Genomic DNA, 22,324 nt, shown 5'->3' with positions numbered 1-22,324 from the left:
ATCTGGGCTCGAAACAGTCCTAGCAGATGAGGCGAAACTTCACTGAGTCTGTTGGGGTCATATACTGTGGCCTACTATATATCGGTGGGACTCGACATAGATTGGAAGACCGCTTCACTGAGCACTTATACTCCATCCGCTAGAAAAACAGGGATCTCCCAGTGGCCATTCATATTAAATGCATTTCCCATTCCCATCCCGATGTGTCCATCCATGGCCTACTCCACTATCATGAGGAGGCCGCACTTATGTAGGAGGAACAAGACCTTAGATTCCGTCTGGGTAGCCGCCAACCTGTTGGCATGAACATCGCTTTATCGAACTGACAGGCGCCAACCTGCCGTCTCTCTCTCTCTCTCTCTCTCTCTCTCTCTCTCTCTCTCTCTCTCTCTCTCTCTCTCTCTCTCTCTCTCTCTCTCTCTCTCTCTCTCTCTCTCTCTCTCTCCCTCTCTCTCTCCCTCTCTCTCTCCCTCTCTCTCTCCCTCTCTCTCCCTCTCTCTCTCTCTCTCTCTCTCTCTCTCTCTCTCTCTCTCCCTCTCTCTCTCTCTCCCCCCATTGCCTCCCTCTGCTGCCTCTGCCCCATTTTCTTTCTTCCATGACCTTTTGTTCTCCTCTACCTGACCACCCCCTTCTCCAGCACTGTATCTAGTTTCACTAATCACCTTCCCAGCTCTTAACTTCATCCCACGACCGTGAGGTTTTGCCTATCACCTTGTGTTTTTTTCTTTCTCTCCTCTTCCCCGACCTTTTACATCTGCTCCTCAGCTTTTCTTCCCCCAGTCCAGACATCGACTCTGTTTTTTTCCATCGATGCTGCCTGGCCCGCTTTTCTCTCTGTTATTATGTATTGTATTGTACTGCTGCCACCAAAACAGCAGCTTTTGTGGTGGAAGGGCTGTTCGGAGGGATACTGATTGACACAAATGCTTTGCATTCGGAAGACAAGAAATAATCATAAACCTTTGCGTTGAATTCACATGGGGAAAATCACGACTCATTCAAGAGTTATTTTAAGTATATCAGGAGAAGGGACAAAGGTGGGTTACCGGCGCCTCAACACCCTACCGGCTGATGGGGCTCGTCAAGCTTCCTTTGGCAGCTAATCTGTAAGAAAGAAAACTTCTGATTTCAAACCTCTGTTGAATGCCTCACCTAGAACAGCCAGGGAGTGATTGTGAGAGGGACAGAGAAAGAAAAAAGAGAGAGAATAAAAAGCTCCTTGCCTGCTCTCCATCTTCTCCTGGTGCTCTCCTCCCCCTTTCTATCTCCCTAGGTCTCCTGTCTCATGATACTCTCCCTTGTCCAGTTCTGTATCTCGTTTGACAATCAACTTTCCAGCTCTTAGCTTCATTCCTCCCTCTCCTGTCTTCTATCATTTCGGATCCCCCCCTCCCCCTCCCACTTTCAAATCTCTTCTTTCAGTCAGTCCTGACGAAGGGTCTCGGCCCGAAATTTCGACAGTGCTTCTTCCTAGAGATGCTGCCTGGCCTCCTGCGTTCCGTCAGCATTTTGTGTGTGTGTTGTTTGAATTTCCAGCGTCTGCCGATTTCCTCGTGTTTGCGTTTTTAAGTGCTACCACTTACGTTCCTTTAGGCTCTTGTTTTCAATGTTTCCATGTCCTTATTGAAGAGTTTCGTATTTTCACCATTTGCATGCTAATTTCAATTGCAGGGACTTGCTCACATACCCTGTCAGTGTCCCCTCCCCCACCTCCACAGTCAAGAAATGGAATGGCATTCCACAAGCTACCAAAATCAAGGTGACTCGTGCAACAATAATCTTATTTTCTGCAGATCAGTTCCTCCTTCACAAAATCAATGCCCTCTCACGCCATTTTAATGTAGAATGTCAAAGACGTTATATTTAAAGATGGACCATATAACAAGAAAATAATATTTACAATTATTCACTATTTAGACACTGATTCCTCCAGATCTGGCAGCTCTCTGGCTGATCCTCATTTTAAATGCCCGACAACCCACTTTAAATACTCAATAGATGCAAGTGGCCGTAATTCAAGATAGCTAACCGAAAAATAGGATGACTTTGATGATAGTTTAGTGAACAGGCAGATTTGTGGGATTGATTGCTGCTAAGAAAGATGCCTCATGATAGCACAGATAAGACAGTTATTAGCCAGTTGTCCTCCCCTGTTGTTCTATACAGGGTATTTGATTGAAACTTGGGGTATCCTGTGAGCTTTTCACGGGAAGTATTTATTCGTCATTCCTCATCTGTTAGGATACAGTGAGAGCAGTGAGAATGACTCAAGGGCAGTATAATGTTCCTTGTGTAAGAGGTGGGAATTCTACAAGAACTGCAGCTCCCCGGGTGATGGCATCTGCATCTGGTGCACGTAGCTGTAGCTCTTCAGAAAACATGCATAGGAACTGGATTGGAGATTGCCAAACGTTATGTGAATTTTCTGGTGTAGTCTATCTCGTCATGTGCTTTGTTGGTATCATTCTGGAGGAACGTTGTCTCATTTTTTATCTGCATTGCAGTTGTGGTGTTTAAATGATAATAAACTGAATCTGATCTGATCTAAGCTGCTGCTCAGTGATATTCGGCTCAGATGGGAGTCTGAGTAAATGATAGATTGAAACTACAGGTAGGTATTCACCGCCCATTTGGCAGGACGTTGACAACTGTGTAACTGCCTGGATAAGGAATCGGAATGGGAAGCCAGTACAGAGTACACACTGTGGCCATTCCCCTCAATGAATATAATACCATTTTGGATAAGAGGACGCCTTACAAGGAGGGATCCACAATGACCATGTTTTGTTACGAGGCTCCATAGTTTCTGATGAAGCGATGGAGGCAAACGGATGGCATGTTGTCTCCCGGGTGCCAGGGGCAGGGATATCCACCGCGTTCTAAATGGGGCGGGTAAGTAGCCAGATGTCTTCTTACATGTTGTCGCCAATGACATAGGTAGGAAAGAAGAGGAAGTCCTGAAGAGATATTTTAGGGAGTTAGGTAAAAGGCGAAAATCAGGACGACTAAGTTAGTGTCATCCGGCCCTCTGCATGTACTGTGCGCCAGTGAAGGTACGAATTGGAGCAGTTGGCAGAGAAATGCGTGGCTGAGCATCTAATGCAAGGGACAAGGGGTCAGATTTCTGGAATATTAGGATGACTTCGAAGGTAACTCCTGTACAAAGAATGATGGGTTACAGCTGAATCCAAGGTGGACCAGTATCCTTGGAGGCAACTTGCAGTGACACTGCTGAGAAGGACAAGCTGACGATAGCGTAATCTTGCAGTCAACGTGAATAAATGCCATGCAAAAGCGGGACAAAATTGAAAAGATAGATGAATATGAGAGGAAGATATATGTGAATGAACTCAATATATGGAATAATGTAGATTACCCTGTAGCGCAGATACTGATTGAAAGGTTTGACATTGTGGACGCAACTCAGATGTGGCTGAAAGAAGGTTTTAAGAAGCTGCACATGTGGGAATGCACATTGCATTGAAATGACAGGAAAGCAAGTAGGCTTGCTGTGGTTCTGTTGGAAAAAACAAATTGTATCCTCAGAAAGATGTGACATAATATCGTCTGGTGAATCATCCTTGTGGCTAGAGATAAGAAACCACAATGGGAAAAAAATTCCTGATAGTAGTTATTTACAGACATTCGAACACTATCAACGATATGCACTACGAATCACAATAGGAGATAGAGAAAGTATGTCAAAAGGACAATGGGGGGAATATTCATGGGGGATTCAGCATGCAGGTAGATAGGGTAAGTCAACCGTGCTGGATCGGAACAGACAGGAATTGAGGAGTGCCCACAATCTACTTTATACAGTAGCTCAAGGTTGAGCCCACAAGTGGGTAAGCTATTCCGGATTTGGTTTTGTGTAAACAATAAGAATGGACGAGAGCTTAATGTAAAAGAACTCTTAGGGCTATGGTGATCATAATATGACAGAATTCATCCTGTAGTTTGAGAGCTGAGAGCTACAGTCAGATGTATCAGTATTACAGAGGGGTACATGGAGTTACTGATGCATGTTACTATAACTGGCCAAACTTGCTTGTAAAGGGATACCAGCATGGATCACGTCAGAACAGTAATGGCTGGAATTCCTGTGAACAATTCCAAAAGTACAGGAAAGATACATTCAAAGAAGAAGTATTCTAAAGGCAGAATGACACAACCGTGGCTCGTGAAGGAAATCGAAGCCAACGTAAAAGCCAAAGAGAAAGCCTACTATATAGCAGATATTTGAAAGAGGTTAGAGTATTGGGAAGCCAAAAGCCAATGGAAGATGGGAAATAAAAGGTATAAAGTGGGAGAAACATTGAATACGAAAGTAAGTTAGCCAATAACATGAAAAATGAAGGAAAGGTGAAAGTAGATACCACACCAGTGGAAAACGATGTTGGAGAAAATGGTAGATGAACTTAATAATGTTTTGCATCAGTCGTCACTGTTATACGTAACAGTATTCCAGATGTTCCAAGGGTCAGGGAGCAGAAATGATTGAAGTTACCAATACTAGAGAGGTACTGTTTGGGAAACAATGGGATCTGAAGGTAGATAGTCACCTGGACAAGCTGGTCTACAACACAGGGCTCTGAAAAATGTTGGTCAACAGATTGCGGAAGCATTAGTTAACTTTCAAAAAAAAAATCCGCGATGGCTGAGGAAGATTGGAAAATATCAAAAGTCAATCTTCATGAAGCGACAGAAACAGAAAACAGAAAATTGTACGTCAATTAGCCTGACATCAGCAATTAGGAAGATGTTGGAGTCGATTGTTGAGAAACCGGTGTTGAGCAGTTTGAGGGCACATGATAAAAAGGCCTGAGTCGGTATGGTTTCCGTATGGGAATATCTCGCCCGATAAATCTATTGGATTTTTTCTTGAAGAATTAACAAGAACGGTACATAAAAGAGAATCGGTGGATGTTGTGTACTTGGATATCCAGAAGACCTTTGACAAGATATTACACATGAGGCTGCTCAACAAGTTAAGAATCCAAGATATTACATGAGAGATATTATCTTGGATAGTGCGTTGGATGATCGGCAAGATACAAACAGTTGGAGTAAAGCATAAACCTTTTCTGATTGGCTGCTGGTCAATAGTGACATACAGGGGTCTCTGTTGGGACTGTTTCTTTTATGTTATATCGAAATGACTTGGATGAAGGAATTTATGGCTCTGTGGCCATGATACGTGGAGGGACCCGTAGTGTTTAAGAAGCGCCAGATGGTCGGGTAAGTTATCAGTACATGTAGGGTCATGCACTTTGGTTGAAGACATAAAGGCGTAGTGCATTAGTGCATTTTCTGAATAGTGTTCCCAAACTTCTTATGCCATGACCAACACCATTATCAAGGGAGAAATGGTATAAACCATGTGGGGGATCACAATTCTAAAGAGAGAGACAACTCAAACTTGCGAGGTACAAGATGACTTTCGAGTCTTCTTATAGAATATCCAAAATATTAATTTTCAGGTTGACTCAGTGGTGAGGAAGGCAAATTCAATGTTTGCACTCATTTCGAGATGGCAGTACAGTAATATAAACGCAAAAGAACTGGTAAGGCCTCACCTGGAGTACGAGGAAGAGATTTGGGCACCTTATCTAAGAAAGGATGTGCTGACATTGCAAAGAGCTCAAAGGAGGCTCAGGAGGATTTTTCTGTCAATGACAATATCACCACATGAGGGGGATTGAGAGCTCTGGGCCTTTACTCACTGGAGTTTAGAAAAAAAAGAGGTGAACGGATGGCATTGAAAGCTGTTAAATATTGAGAGATCCAGATAGAGTGGATGTGGATAGCACGATTTCTACGGTGGCGGAGTCCAGGACCTGAATCCACAGCCGCAGAACAAAGGGAGGTCTGTCTAGAGCCTTGATGAGGAGGAAATTCATTAACCAGAGAGTGAGTCTGTGGATTTCAGTGCCACAGGCACTTTGGAGGCCAGGGCAGTATTTGAGAAAGTCTTGATAGATCAGAACATGAAAGTTTGTGATGTGAACACAGGAGATTGGGGCTGAGAAGAAAGTAGATAAGGAATGATGAATGTGTGGGTCATGGCATTACGGTGAGTTTGGGAAAACGAATTTAGAAAATACTCCTCGTGTTCATGTCTCTGACTAAAGTACATGATCCGACACGTCCTAACATTGTATTTCACAAAACATAGAAAACTACAGCACATTACTAGCTCTTCTGGTAACAGTCCTCCATGCAGACCACGAACCGTCCATAACCTCACTTCACGTTCTGGAGGGAGATCAATTCTGGATCCACAAAGTATAATCTCCTTCGATCCTATGCCTCAATGCTTTCTGAATGAGCTTTGCATGGGAAACTTTTCAAATTACTTTCTGAAATCCATATACACTACACCCACTGATCTACCTTCATTGATGTGTTTTGTTACATACTCAAATTATTCATTCAGACTCGTAAGGCATGACCTGCCCCTGACAAAGTCATGCTACCTATCCCCAATCCGATCTCTGAGGATCTTCTCCAACAACTTTACCACCACTAAAGTAAGACTGATTGGTCTATAATTTCCTGTGTTACTTCTACTATGTTTCTTGAACAAGCACCTTTCAAAAGGCCCACCAGCGCATTTTCTTCCTGAGAAAGTTGAAGAAATTTGGCCTGTCCCCTAAAACCCTCACTATTTTTTTATGGATGCACCATAGAAAACATTATTCTAGGGTGCATCACAACCTGGTATGGAAATTGTTCTGTCCAAGACCGGAAGAAGCTTGAGAAGATCATGAATATAGTCCAGCACATCACACAAACCAATCTTCCATCCTAGGACTGACTTCACACCGCACACTGTCGGAGTGGTGCTGCCATGGTAATCAAGAACGCGACCCACCCAGCCAACATACTTTTTCTCTCTTCCCTCCGGAAGAAGGTTCAGGAGCATGAAGATTCATACAACCAGATTTGGGAGCAGCTTCTTTCCAACTGCGATAAGACTGCTGAATGGATCCTGACCCAGACCTGGGCCATACATTCTAAATATCCGGACCTGACTTGCACTATCTTACTTTCTTTTTTCTATTTTCTAATTATGATTTATAATTAAAACCTTTATTATATTTACTCCAATTTGTACTTCAGGAAGCACGAAGAGCAGAATCAAATATCGCTGTGATGATTTATGCTTGTATCAATTGTTTGATGACAATAAAATAAGTAAAGTAAAGTAACGTAAAAGCTCCATCACATCCTTCTTCTTTGTGTCTACACATTCAAGCTTTCTGTCTATTGTAATCCATCCCCATGAATGCCAAAGTCCTTTTCACTGGTGAATAACAAAATTAAAGTATTCATTAAGCATGCCTCGCTACGTCCTCTGGCTCCATGCACATGTTTCCATTCCCACTCCTGATTGGTCATATTTTCACACGGCTTACCCTCTTGATCTTCACATACTTGGAGAATGCCTTGTGGTTTTCCTTAATTCTGCTTTCCAAGGAATTCATTTGGTCCCTTCCAGCTCTGCTAATGTCATTCTTGAGCTCCTTTCTGACACTCTTGGAATTTTCCAGAGCTCTAGCAGTACCTAGTTTCTTTGACCTTTTATAAGCTTTTCTCTTCTTCGTAACTGGATTTTCTACAACGTTCGTGCATCATGGTTCTTTTACCAGACCACCCTTTCCATGATTCAATGGAACATACCTATGCAGAATACCATGGAACAGTTGCCTCAACATTTGCCACTTTTTTGTTCCCTGAGAACATCTGATCCCAATTTATGTTCCAAATTTCCTGCTAATAGCTTCATATTTCCTGCTACCCCAATTAAATGTTTTCCATAATTATCTCAGTCCAGCGCGATGGTAAAGGATGTAGAGTTGTGATCACTTATTCCAGAATGCTCTATCACTGAGAGATCTGACACCTGACCAGGTTCATTTCCCAATATATGATCATGTACAGTCTCTCCTCTAGTTGGCTTACCTACATATTGAGTCAGGAAACCTTCTTGAACACACTTGGCAAACTCCAAACCAACCAAACCCTTTGCTCTAAGGAGATGCTCATTAATATTAGGAAAGTTAAAATCACGCATCACAAAAACCCTATCATTATTATTGACCCGTTCCAGAATCTACCTCCCTATCTGCTCCTCGATGTCTCTGTTACTAGTGTGGGGTCTAAAAAACTGCCAGTAGGGTTATTCCCCACTTCCTGTTTCTGACTTCCAACCACAATGACTCAGTAGACAATCCTTCCATGACTTCCTCCTTTTCTGCAGCAGTGATACTATCATTGATTAATGGTGTATTATTGACTGGTCCATAGCCCGCATTCCGGGTCTTGATCCGGTCTGCTAACTCCGGAATCCGGGTCTTGTAGCCGTCCATCCTTTCACCCTTAAGCCCAAATAGGATCAGCTGGGCTTAGGGATGCGCACTTGATGCCTATCGGCTGGCAGGTGTATATAAGGGGCTCTGGGACTGAATCTAGTTAGGGGTTGTCTTGTTCCTCTGGTATGTGCTGATTCTAGTGTTCTGTCTGGTTTTCTTTGTTTTTGGTGTCTGCCCTGTTTTGACATTGGCTTGGAGTATCAGTTGTTAATCATCTAGTTTTGTAAGTCTGTTCTCGTACTCACCCTGGACTGAGCTCCCTTTTGATACCTTGCCTTTGTTGGGTAAGTAGGCTGGACTGCTGCTGCCTGCTGGGGGACTCTGACCCTTTCCTACCCCTCTCTTCTGATGGGTTAAGCCCTGTGTTCCTCCCCAGGCCCCTGTGTTCCTGCCTGGGAGGCTGGGTCCTGCCCAGGAGTTATGCAGCCCACCCAGAGGACTCTGACCCTTTCCTACCCATTGCTTCTGATCAGTTGTGCCTCACATCCTGCCCAGGGCCCAGTGATCCCACCTGGGAGGCTGTGTCCTGATCAGAAGTTATGTGGCCTGCCCAGCGGGCTATCCTCCCAGCATTCCTTGTCCCATGGACCCATCCTTTAGCCAAGCCAGGGTCCTGCTTTTACCATGAACTCTCCCTGAACCCCAGGATCACCATCGCATGCCATGGTCTCCCCATCTTGTTTCTATCCTTTAGTTGTTCCTGTCCTGCCCCTAGTACTTCAGTGCCTGCATCCTGCATTTGGGTCCAGTCTCCATGTCCCCTTGTGACACAGTGCCACCCCACCCCCACCTCTTTTGCATTCTTCCCTTTTTGAAATTTCTAAAGCCCTGCACTACTTTGTCCACTTTCTTAATCTGCACAAATATGATCTGCAATGTGATCTGATGTTCATGAGTCTTAAAACTAGATAAACAGAACTTAATTATATAAATATCACAACATTGTACTTATTGACAAAACTGATTAAGTATTGCATGTATTAATTGGAAGAAGTATGTGAACCTCTGGGGTAATGCCTTCTACAAATGATTTGGAGTCTGGTGTTCCAGTAAACGAGCTGAGGTTGCAGTTATGGGTTGCAACAGGTCTCTGCCCTGTAAAAAGACTCAAAGACAGTTTACTGACAGAGCCTGCTGTTCTCAAGAAATATTCTTTGTGATGCAAGCTTCGATCTAAACAACTTTTGGAGGACATTTGATGAATTGCAGAGAGACATGGAGCTGAAAACAACTACAAAGGCATTTTTAAGATTTGGGTTTTCGTCAGTGCACAGTGAGAGAAGTTGACTAAAATGCATTGAAATCAGTACAGATAGCTATGCGGAGTGGGGATCCTGCAAAGGTCACAGAATGATCGCAAATTTCAATACTTAATGAGGTGAAAAAGAACCCAAGGGGAACAGCAAAAAACCTGCAGAAATGTCTAGAATTTGCAGAAGACTCAGTTCATAGGTACACTATCAGAAAAATACACTGAACACAAATGGTGTTTATGGAAGGATACCACACAACAAACTGCTACACTCCAGATAAAAAAAGAACCTTGCTGCAGAATTTGCAACAGTCCACTGTGATGTTCTAAAACGCTGCTGGACAATATTCTGTGGACAAATGAGACAAAAGAAGAATTTTCTTGCAGAATACACATTGTTAGGCACTGGACGTCAGCACCAAAACCTCATCCCAGCTGTGACGCACGGTGGAAGGAACAGCATGTTTTGTGTTGCGTTGCTGCCTCAGTGCCCGGACAGTTTGCAATGTTCGATAGAGCTACGAATTCAAACTTCTATCAGGATATTTGACAGGGGAATGTTAGGGTGGCATTGCATCATCAGAAGCTTAATAGCAATTGGATAATGTAAAGAGGCAATAATCTGAAAGAGAAGATAAATCAACAACACAATGGTTTAAAAAGAAGAAAAACAATTATGTCCTGGAATAGCCACGTCAAACACAGGAAATTAATCCTATAGAAATGCTGTGAAATGACCTGAACAAGCAGTTCATGCAAGAAAGTCCGTCAGCTTCCCAGAGTTGAAGCAGTAAGGCCAAATGGCCTCGGCATCCTTAAAGTTGATGTACCGGCCTGATCAAGAGTTACTGGAAACAGCTGGTTGAAGTCATTGCTCTACAATGGGGTCACAGCAATTACTGAAGGGAAAGGTTCACATATTTTTTTCCCAACACATCGATGGAAAATTGAATCACTTTTCTCAATAAGTAAATGAACAGGTATCATATCGTTGGTGTATCTATTTAATTTGGTTGTCCTTATCTAGTAAGAAGACTTATGTGAAGATCTGCTCACGTTACAGCTCATAATTATAGAAAATATGCTACAGAGTTCGCAGGTTTTCTCGTTCCACTGTACGCACCTATTTCACAGTTAATCGGAACAGTAGATCAGTTCCCACAAACTGAATGAACAATGTATTTAGCATTCACGGTTCCTTTAAATATTTCTACCTTGTTCTGGTATTATCAATGTGATCTTGAACAGGGAAGAGACGAATTGGAAGTAGGATGTTAATCTCGGAGATTCTGACTTCAGTCGTTTGCCATAACGATATAAAATACCTCTACTAACCAAACACTGAACCGCAGGTAAATCTAATTATTGTCTTACCTGTGCAGGAATTGTGGAATTATAGGATTGGCAAAGTTTCAAACTTTTCTGACCGAGTTAAGCTACTCTCGTTTGCCTAGTGAAATCAGCGATGCCGATTTAAATAGAGCTGCCGGTCGAATATGCCGAGCAAGTTTCCACAGAAAGTAAAGTCTTATCTGCCAGCACATGCATTATTACAAATGTTGGACACCCCACCCAGGGTGATCACAACGCCCTTGTTTATGTAGTTTCTTCCCAACTGCAGCCCTCGGTTGCTCTCTGCTGGTAAAATAAAAGAAATGTTCATGTGTTTTTTTTTAATTAACCGAAGCAACGAATGGGAAGTAGTCGGACTAACAGGTTTTTCATGTAATTCATACAAAAGGACCGAGTGCATTGCCGTCATTCCTGCTAGAAAGGCGATTTTACTGTGAGTGAACTTTTGGTGCAGCTTTGATCAAAGTCAGGATTTACGATTGTGATACTGTCATTCTTGCTGATCAGGTATCCAGCTATCGGAGTTTTCCTACCTACAGAAGCAATAGAAGTTAGAATTGAATTGACTTTATTTCTTACTACCTTAACATACACGAGGAGTAAAAATCTTCAAGTTACGTTTCCGTCTAAATGTGTAATGAGCAATCCTAGTAATTTATAATAATTTATAATAAATAGAACAGTCAATCTATCATACACATATACTCAAAGCGTGAGTTAATCAGTCCAGTGTCTTTCTGGAAGAAGCTGTCCCGGAGTCTGCTGGTCCTAGCTTTTAAACTGCGGGACCGCTTCCCAGATGGGAGCAGCTCAAGCAGCTTGTGGTTGGGGTGACTCGGGTCCACGATCAGCCTTCAGCCCCTTTTTACACACCTGTCTCTGTAAACGTCCTGAATGGTGGGAAGCTCACATCTACAGATGCGCTGGGCTGTCCGCACCACTCTCTGCAGAGTCCTGCGATTGAGGGAAGTACAGTTCCCATACCAGGCAGTGACACAACCAGTCAGGATGCTCAGAATTGTGCCCCTCTAGAAAATTAGGATTTGGGAGCCCAAACCAAATCTCCTCAGCAGTCTGAGTTGAAAGAGGCGCTGTTGTGCCTGGGTTTTCAAGAGGTATTGATGCCCGGGTGTTTAGTAGGGATAAGAACAAATGAGATCCTTGTCTAGTACAGAAAATGCAGGAGCTATTAAAAAGGCATGAAATTGAAAGAAAGTGAAGGGGAATACTCAGTAATTCTGAGTTTATGTGGAGCAGCAAGGAGAACGGCGCCAGATGATAGAAACATAGAAACACAGAAAAGCAAGAGCACACTACAGGCGCTTCAGCCCACAATGCTGTGCCAAGCATGTACTTACTATAGAAATTACCTCGGGTTACCTATGGCCCTATATTTTTCTAAGCTCCATGTTCCTGTTCAGGATTCTCTTAAAAGATCCTATTGAATCCACCTCCAGCTCCGTGGCTGGTAACCTATTCCATGTACTCACCACTCTATCTGCATCAAAAACTTGCCCTTGACTTCTCCTCTGTACCTACTTACAAGCACCTTAAAACTATGCCCTCCTGTGCTAGCCATCGTAGCCCTGGGAAAGACACTGACTGTCCAGATGATCAATGCGTCTCATCATCTTATGCACCTCTATCAGGTCACCTCTCATCCTCCGTCGCTCCAAGGAGAAAAAGCCAAGTTCACTCAACCTATTCCCCACAATACAGGATGTGGGAACCAGAGGAAACATGCAGAGGAGATTTACAACGCTGTTACCTGGTTTGGAGGGCATGCCTTTTGAGTTTCCTATGCAGAGAGTGGTGAGTGTGTGGAATGGCCTGCCGGTGACGGTGGTAGAGGCTGATGCTATCAGGTCATTTAAGAGACTTCGGAATAGGTACATACAGCTCAGAAAAGTAGAGGACTATGGGTAACCCTATGTAATTTCTAAGATAAGGGCAAGTACAGCACAGATTTGTGGGCTGAAAGGCCTGTATTGTGCTGTAGGCTTTCTATGTTTCTATGTTTATAACATCCTTGTAAATCTCCTGCACCGTTTCTATAGTTTCCACGTCATTTCTGTAGTGACGTGACCAGAACTGAACATAGTTCTCCAAGTAGAGTGTGACCAGGTTTCTATATAGCTGTAACATTAGCTGTCGGCTCTAAAACTCAATCCCACAATTGATGAAGGTCAATGCACCATATGCCTTCTTAACCTCACAATCAACCTGCGCAGCAGCTTTGAGTGTCCTATAGACACGGATGCCAAAATCCCTCTTAATATCAACACTGCAAAGAGGCTTACCATTAATACTATATTCTGCCATCATATTTCACCCACCAAAATGAACAGCCTCACACTTATCTGGGTTGACCTCCATCTGCCATGTCTTAGCCTAATTTTACAGCCTATCGGTGTCCTGCAGTAACCTCTGACACCCTCCACACTATCCACAACATCCCCAACCTTTGTGTCATCAGCAAAGTTAGTAACCCATCCCTCCAATACCTCATCCAGGGCAGTTATAAAAATTACGAAGAGAATGGGTCGGAAAACAGATTCCTCAAAAACACCACCAGTCACTGACATCCATGCAAAATATGACCCCTCTACAATCCCTCTTGCCTTCCATGGGCAAGCCAATTCTGGATCCAGAAAGCAATGTACCCTTGTATCACATGCCTCCTGACATTCTCAATAAGCCTTGCATGGGTACCCTATCAAATGCCTTGCTGAAATCCATATACACTACATCAACTGCTCTACCCTTATCAGTGTGTTTAGTCACATCTTCAAACAGTTCAGTTAGAAGTTCGAGAGTGCCACTGGCAGAGGCTCATGTCCTCCCCCTCCTCCCCCATGACAATTAAGGGTTCCAAACAGACCATAAGGTTGAAGTAACATTTCACCTGTGAGTCTGCTGGAGTTATCTACTGCATTCTGTCATCCCGGTGTGACATCTTGTATTTCAGTAAGACCTGAGTTATATTGGGAGACCTCTTCGCCGAGCACCAACGCTTCCACAGACAGAAAAAGCGGGACCACCCAGCGACGACCCATTTAAATTCCATTTCCATTCCCTTTCCAACATATCAGGCCATGACCTCCTTACTTCCACGATAGGGTCACTCTTGGGAAGGAGGTGCAAAACCTTATCTTTGTCTGAGTAGCCTCCCAAGAGAAGATGAGCATTGATGTCTTGATCTTCAGGTCATCAACCACCCTTCTCTTTCACGGTTCCCCATTCCCATTTCCCTCTCTCACCCTATCTTATCCTTGAATCACCACGCACTGCTGATCCTCCACCTTCCCTTTCCTCCATGGCATCCTGTCCACTCCTATGAGATACCCCTTCTCCAGACCTTTAGCATTTTCAGCAATCCGTTTCCTAGCACTTTTCTGCACACTTCTCATCAGTCAATGTCAACTTTCACCCAGTACTTTGAACTTCTACCTCCCTCCACCTGCCGTCTTATTCTGACTTCTCATCTCCTTTTTTTTCCAGTCTTGATAAAGGGTCCAGCCCGAAACTTTGACTGTGTACTGTTTCCCATACATGCTTTGTGGCTGTTGAGTTCCTACAGCATCTTGCGTGTATTGGACAATTGTCGTCTGTGGTATTTTACCTGGCGGTTCCGCCTATGAGGTAATTTTCTATCAGACCATCAGGTCTGCTCCAACATCACCTCCTGACTGATCTGTTACTCTCTCGGCCTCATTTTCTAGCCTTCTCCCCATAACCGTTCACGATCTGAAAAATCAAGAAGACATCAAACTCTAAGAAAATACATAGAACATAGAACATGCAACAGTACAACATAGTACAGGGCCATCAGCCCTCAATGTTGTGCCAACCCTTAAACCTTGCCTTCCATGTATTCACCAACCTTAAATTCCTCCATATTCCTGTCTAGTAGTCTCTTAAACTTCACTAGTGTATCTGCCTCCACCACTGACTCAGGCAGTGCATTCCACGCTCCAACCACTCTCTGAGTAAAAGGCCCACCTCTTACGTTAAAGCCATGTCCTCTTGAATTGAGCAGTGGTGCCCTGGGGAAGAGGTGATGGCGGTCCACCCTATCTATTCCTCTTAATACAATCGAGTGTCCTAATCTCCCCAACCGCATGTGGCAATGATTTCCACAAATTCAACACCCTCTGTCTAAAGCAAATCCTCCTCGTCTCTATCCGAAATTGATGTCCCTCTTCATGAACGCTGTTCGCCCCAATACTAGACTACTCACCAAAAGAACTATCTTCCTACACATCCACGCTATCAAGGCCCTTCAGCATTCGATAGATTTCAATGAGATTCCCTTCTCATTCTTCTGACACCCTGTGAATTCAAAGCATAGGACCATAAGACTTAGGAGCAAAATTAGGCAATTCACGTTCATCAGGACTGCTCTACCATTCCATCACAGCTGACTCCGGATCCAACTCAATCCCATAGACCTGCCTTCTCGCCTTGACCTTTGATGCCCCGACTGATTGAAAAACGCTCAACTTCCCACTGAAACGACCTCCACCACTGTCCATTGCAGTGAATTCCACAGATTCACAGCTTTTTGTCTAAGCAAATTCCTCCTTAACTTCGAAAAGTTCGCCCTCAACTTTGAGGCTATGCCCTCTTGTTCTATATAACCCCACCATAGGAAAACTACTCTCCACATCCACCCTATTTACACCTTTCAACATTCGTCAGATATCAATGAGATCCCCCCGCATTCTACCAAATTCCAGTAGCTCCAGCCCCAAAGCTGTTTACCACTCCTTGTATGTTTACCTCTTTTTCCCGGATTCATCCTCATCTCCTCTGTACTCTCTCCACTGACAAGACATCCTTTCTGAGATAGGTGGAGCCAAAACTTTTGGCAATGCTCCAAGTGCAGCCTGACTAGTACTGGATTTATAATCTGCTCCTCCCGAAATAAATGGTTACAACATATTTCCCATTCGCACCACTAATGCGACACTGAAAATAAGCGAACACTGCAGAACAACTCTCAATTTATCTTTCACCTTAGGCTTTTCAGTTTTCACTCTGATTAGAGAATAGGGTCTGCTTTTATTCATTCTGCCAACAAGCATGACAATACACTTCCCAGCATTATATTCCATCTGTGTGTAAAGTGTAAAATAGAGTGAGAATGGATATCGGACCGTTGGAAAATGTTGCTGGAGATATATTAATGGAGGACAACAAAATATCAGAGGAAGTGAAGACACAAGCTGTATGGTGGAAGACTCAGGTGTCATGGGGTATGAGGTGTGTGAAGTTGCCATAACCAGAGAGAAGGTTCTTGGGAAACTGAAAGGTCTGAAGATAGATAAGTCAACAATGGTCTGAAAGAGTTGCTGAAATGATCGTTCAGGCAGAAGTAATATTTCTTTCGAGAATCACTAGATTGGAGAATAATACCAGAAGACTGGAAATTGCAAATGTCAATCCAGCTTTCAAGAAGGAAGAGCAGGAGAAAGGAACCTATAGGGCCAATTAGTCCAATCTCAGTGTTTAAAAAGATGTTGGAGTCGATTGTTAAGGATGTTGTCTGAGGGTACCTGGAGAAACATGATGAAATAGGTTGTAGTCAGTATGACAAATCTATTGGAAGTCTTTTAAGAAGTATCATGTAACAGGATAGACAAAGGGAAACCTATTGATGCTGTGTCCTTGAATTTTCAGAAGATGACATGAATGAGGCTGCTTAGACCATAAGACCATAACACCATACGACATAGGATCAGAATTAGGCCATCTGATCAGCCATTCAATCATGGCTGATCATATTTTTCTATCTTCTCCTTAACCCCTGTCCCCGGCCTTCTCCCTGTAACCTTTGATGCCATGTACAATCAAGAACCCATCAATCTATGACTTAAATATAACAAAAGACATGGCCTGCACAGCAGCCTGTTGCAACACCTTCCACAAATTCACCGCCCTTTAGCTGAAGAAATGTCTCCAAATCTCTGTTTTGAAAGGGTGCCCTTCTATCCTGAGGCTGTGCCCTCTTGTCCGAGACTCCCCATCATGGGAAACAACATTTCCACATCAACTCAGTGTAAGCCATTCCATATTCGAAAGATGTCAAGGAGATCCACCCTCATCATTCTGAATTCCAGTGAGTTCAGACCCAGAGCCACCAAAAGCTCCTCCTATGATAACGTTTTCACTTTTTGAATCATCATTGTGAACCTCCTCTAGATCGTAAGTAATGTCCAAACATGTTTTCTAATATGAAGGGCCAAAAGCTATTTACATTACTCAAGGTGAGGCTTCACCAATGCCTTATTTAAGCCTCAGCATCACATCCTTGTGCTTGAATACTAGATCTCGAAGTGAATGCTAACATGGTAATTGTCTTCCTCACCACCGACTCGACCTGCAAGTTAACACATTCTGCACAAGGACTCCCAAGTGCTCCTGCATTTCAGATTACATGAATTTTTTCCCCGTTTAGAAAATAATCTGCACATTTATTTCAACAACCAAAGTGCATGATCATGCATTTTCCGACAGTGTATTTCATTTGCCACTTCCTTTCCCATTCTCCTCATCTGTTTGTCCTTCTGGATCTTATCTTTTTCCACAACTCTACCTGCCCCTCCGCTGATCTTCGTATCATCTGCATACCTGGCAACAAAGCCATCTGTCCCATCATCTAAACCGGTTGTATGCAGCCTAAAATGTAGCAGTCCCAACACTGACTGCTGTGGAACACCACCAGTCACTGGCAGCGAACCAGAAAAGAATCATTTTATTCTCAACACAGCCTCCTACAAATCAGCCAATTCTCTAACCATGTTAGTCACTTTCTTGTAATACTATAGCATTTTAACTTGGTAAGAATCCTCATGTGTGGCACCTTGTTAAAGGCAGTCTGAAAGTACAAACTTACAACATCCACAGCATCCTCTTTATCTATCCTACTTGTAATCTGTTCAAGGAATCCCAGCATGTTTGACAGGCAGGAATTTCACTGAAAGAAACCATGCTGACTTTGTTCTTTCTTGCCTTGTGTCAGCTCATCCTTGGCAAATGATTCAAATGTCTTCCCAACCACCGAGGCTGTGCTAACAGGTCTATAACTTCCTTTCTGCTGCATTCCTCCTTTTTTAAAGAGTGAAGTAACATTTGCCTCTGGCACAATGTTTTTTATTTTGCCTTTGACGTCCCTTGTTAGCAATGGTTGTATATTTCTGCCATTAGAATATCTTGTTCTCTGTTATGTATCTATCCTATACCTTCTGAGTTGCTCCCAGAAGTTCTACCAATTGCTGCTGTGCCAACATCCCTACCAGTGTCCTCTTGCAATCACCGTTGGCCAGGCCTTCTCTCATGCCTTTATATTTCCCTTCACTCAACTCCAATAATATTACATCTGACTTTAGCTTTCGCATGTCAAATTTCATAGTAAATTGTATCAGACTATGAACACTTCTCTCTCGTGGATCCTTTAACATAAGTTCTCTGATGAAATCCGATTCATTACACAACACCAAATCCAAAATAGCTGTTCCCCGCATTTGCCCAACCACAAACTGCTCTAAAAAACCATCTTTTACACAAATTCACCCTCTTGGGATTCCTCACCAACTTGATGCGCCCAAAGAACCTGAAAATTTTAAATCCACCATGGTTGTCATAATGTCCCACTTAACCCCTTACCCTTGGCATGTCTTTTCTAGATCAAGTAGTAATTTGTACCCTGCATCTTTACTGCAGTTCGGAGGCTCACAGCTGACTCCCATCGGGGTACATCGCCCTTCATAGCTGTTCCAAAAAGGACTCTGCAACGTCTGATGTCATATCTCCTCTTCCAAAGGATTTTATTTCCTCATTTTACCAACAGCATCATTCGGCTCTCCGTCTACCCATAGTAATGTGTATCCTTGGATATTAAGCTTCCAATTTTAATCTTCATCCAGCTCGGAGCTGAAGTTTGGAATAGATGAATTGAGCAATGATACCCAAAGCTGGGCAGTGAATAATAAAGCTGCAAGGATCATTGAGAGACAGATGGATCCTTTGCAAAGAAGTTTGATTCCGTTTGAAATTGTGTGAATGCAGGCATGAAAGCTGTTCATTAACCTTAATTGGTCATCAGAGATTAAAAGAAAATAATGCATGTGAAGGATATGGCAAACAAGGAGGGAGGTAAGTGTTTTAGCCTTTGGCTGTGAATGTTGTATTTTTAGCCAGATTTGAAGATTTGCGTGTTGGCAAGGAGAAACGAGGAGATTAGATTTCATAGAGGCTTACCGGACGCTGAGTTGCAGGACGCTGAGGGACACGGCTTACTAGCTTTTGGGAATTCCAGAACTGTTCTTGAGTCATCAGCATGAGTTTTCCTCTGTGGCAATTGATGTTCCAATCTTTTTTGTTAAGTTGTCAGTTAAGCGTAACTCCATATTATTGGGCATCTATGGACAACGGACTCGTTTGGCCTTGACTTACAGGGGGTGACCTGCATGGCGAGGAACCTAGCTTTACAAGCTGTGTACATCGCTCCAACTCCACGAAGTTGGGATGTCTCGCAAAATCAAACCCCGGATGTGCGAATGCTGCTGGATTTACTGCACCACTGCAATCGCCGGTCATCAAGAAATAACAGAAAGTACACTGTAGACAATTCTAAAGGATGTAGGTTTATGAATGTTAACTTAACCACAGAGTCACGAAAGGAAATGGGAAAAACAAAAATGACCCATTATACTTAACAGACAAATGTGCAAATAAGTTGGAGCTCATTTTGCAGTGGTCTGTAACACATGCGCAGAATGCTCGGTCTGTGTGAAAGCACACACAACCTTTTGAATGCTGCTCGACATCTATCACAAACAAATGGGCTTTTCCACTGGTGTATTGGAACTTACTCCTTGAAGACATCCACCTGCACAGAGCATCTTGTGCAACAGGGTTGGCCTCCTCAGCCATCTTCCCCCAGCTCCCTCCAAAAAGAACTCAACTGAAATCATTGTCCCTCACATAAAACTAGCGGATGCCCAGCGTACTCTAGAACCTACTACCAATTCAACCATCCTCATTGGCTGACAACACATTCCTAAAATGTACAACAAATCCCATTATAACAACGCAATCCCAAACAGGCTGAAAGCAGACTAGACTACTTTCACGGAATGGCTAAATTGAAATACCTACAGCATAGCAGTAAAAATCCAAGCCAAGGCATTACACAAAGGATTGACAAATGGACTTACCACAACCTCTTGCCCAGAAGGTTAAATGAAATGGGATTCAAATTGAACATGTAATTTAGAATAAGAATTGACTTGCTGATATGGATTTTTTTTGCTGTTTTTGCTGTTATGGTAATTTTGTTTTTATTTTGATCTCAGAATAAATAAAATTCCAAATGGAAATAAATTAATAAAGGCACAAATCGATGCATTTTGACGGAAATACAGTGAAAAGCTGACCCTAAATTCCTTAGCTAGACCGATGAGTCTCTGTCCTTTAATAGTTAATTGAATGATGCAATATTGCACTCAGGTCTTCAGTTTATGTTGTACATTAGCTGATTTACTCCCATTTACCAGTGTCAGTAAATGAAGACAGTTACCAGTGTCAGTGGTCATGAGGTCTGTGAAGTTCCCATTATGAAGGAAAAGGACCCTGGGACACTCAATGTCTGAAGGTAGACAGGGCACCTGCACCAGCTGCTGTGCCACCCAGGGACCTGAAGGAGGTGGCTGAAGATGTAGCGCAGGCATTAGCTATGATCTTTCAAGAATTACTGGATGCTACAATGGTTCTGGAAGACCAGAAAATGTTAAAGGTTATTCCACCCTTAAACAAGGGTGAGAGGCGGGAGAAAGAAAATCATAAGCCAGTTAGTCTACTTTCAGTTGTTAGGAAGATGTTGGAGTCAATTGTTCACGATGTGGTTTCTAGACCCTAGGAGACACATGATAAAATAATGTCTCAGCATTTTTCCTCGAGTGAAAATATTACCTGACAGATCTGTTGGAATTCTATGAAGAAATAACAAAAGAGAATCACTTGATGTTGTGTATTTGTATTTTCTGAAGGCATTTGACAAGGTGCTACACATAGGGCTGCGCATCAAGCTACAAGACTGTGGTAATACATGGAACCTTCTAGACTAGATAAAGAAGTGGATGACTGGCAGGACGCAAATAGGGGGAATAAAGAGAGTCGTTTCTGCTTGCCTGGCCGCGATTCGCAGAGTATGTGTTAGGACTAATTCTTTTTTAGGTTATACGTATGTTAATGATTTGGATGATGGAACTGATTGTATTGGTGCAAAGTCTGCAGAAGATAAAAAGATGTTTGGATCATATGGTAACTATAAGTAAGTAGAAAACATCCAGAAGAACCTACGCAGAGCAGGAGAATGGGCAAAGAAGAGGCAGGTGGTATATAGTATCAGGATTTGTATTGACATGCACTTTGGCAGAATAAATGAAAGAGTTGACTTTTTTCTAAATGGGGAGAAAATAGCAAACTGAGGTGGTAAATACTTTGGTGGTGTTTGTGCAGAGTTTATTCAAGGTTAATTTGCAGATCGAAACTGTGGTGAGGGAGGCATAAAACGATGTTAGCAGTCATTTCAAGTGGATGAGAATATAAAAGCAAGCATGTAATTTCGAGATTTTATAAAGCACTGGTGAGGCCTCACTTGGAGTATAGTGAGCAGTTATGAGCCCGTTGTCATAAGAGGGATGCACTGAGAGTGGAGACATGATCAGGAGATGGTTCCAGCATTGAACGGCTCGTCATATCTAGAACCTTTGCTGGCTCCGTATCTGTATTCTCATGGAATTCCGAAGAATGAGTGGTGACCTCATTGAAATCTTTTGGATGGTGAAAAGACGCGATACGATGAATGTGGAGAGAATATTTCCAACGGTGTAATACTAAAGGACAGAAGCTCAAAATGGCCGGGCATTCTTTGCGAGGAACTGTCTTTAGCCAGAAAGGGGTGAAACTGCGGAATTCATTGCTACAGGGAGCTGCAAAAGCCGGTTCTGTATGTATATTTATGTATATAAATTGTATGAATATTTCTGTATATAAATTGTGTGTATATTTATGTATATAAATTGTATGTATATTGTATGTACACTAAGGCAGCACATTGGTCAGAACTTGAGGGGATAAGGGGAGAAGGTAGGAGATTGGGGACGAGAGAAAAAATGGATCAGCCGTGATGAAACAGCAGAGCAGGTTTGATGGACAAAATAGCCAATTCTGCTCCTATTGCTTAAGGTCTTATTAAGACCTCAGATTTCCATTGACACGGCAACTATACTAGATTTGTTTTGCATTTTTGCGATTAAAATCATGTAGCAAATAG

This window comes from Hypanus sabinus, unplaced genomic scaffold, assembly GCF_030144855.1.
Source record: "Hypanus sabinus isolate sHypSab1 unplaced genomic scaffold, sHypSab1.hap1 H_1, whole genome shotgun sequence".
Lineage (NCBI taxonomy): Eukaryota > Metazoa > Chordata > Chondrichthyes > Myliobatiformes > Dasyatidae > Hypanus > Hypanus sabinus.
This window is presented reverse-complemented; position numbering follows the sequence as displayed.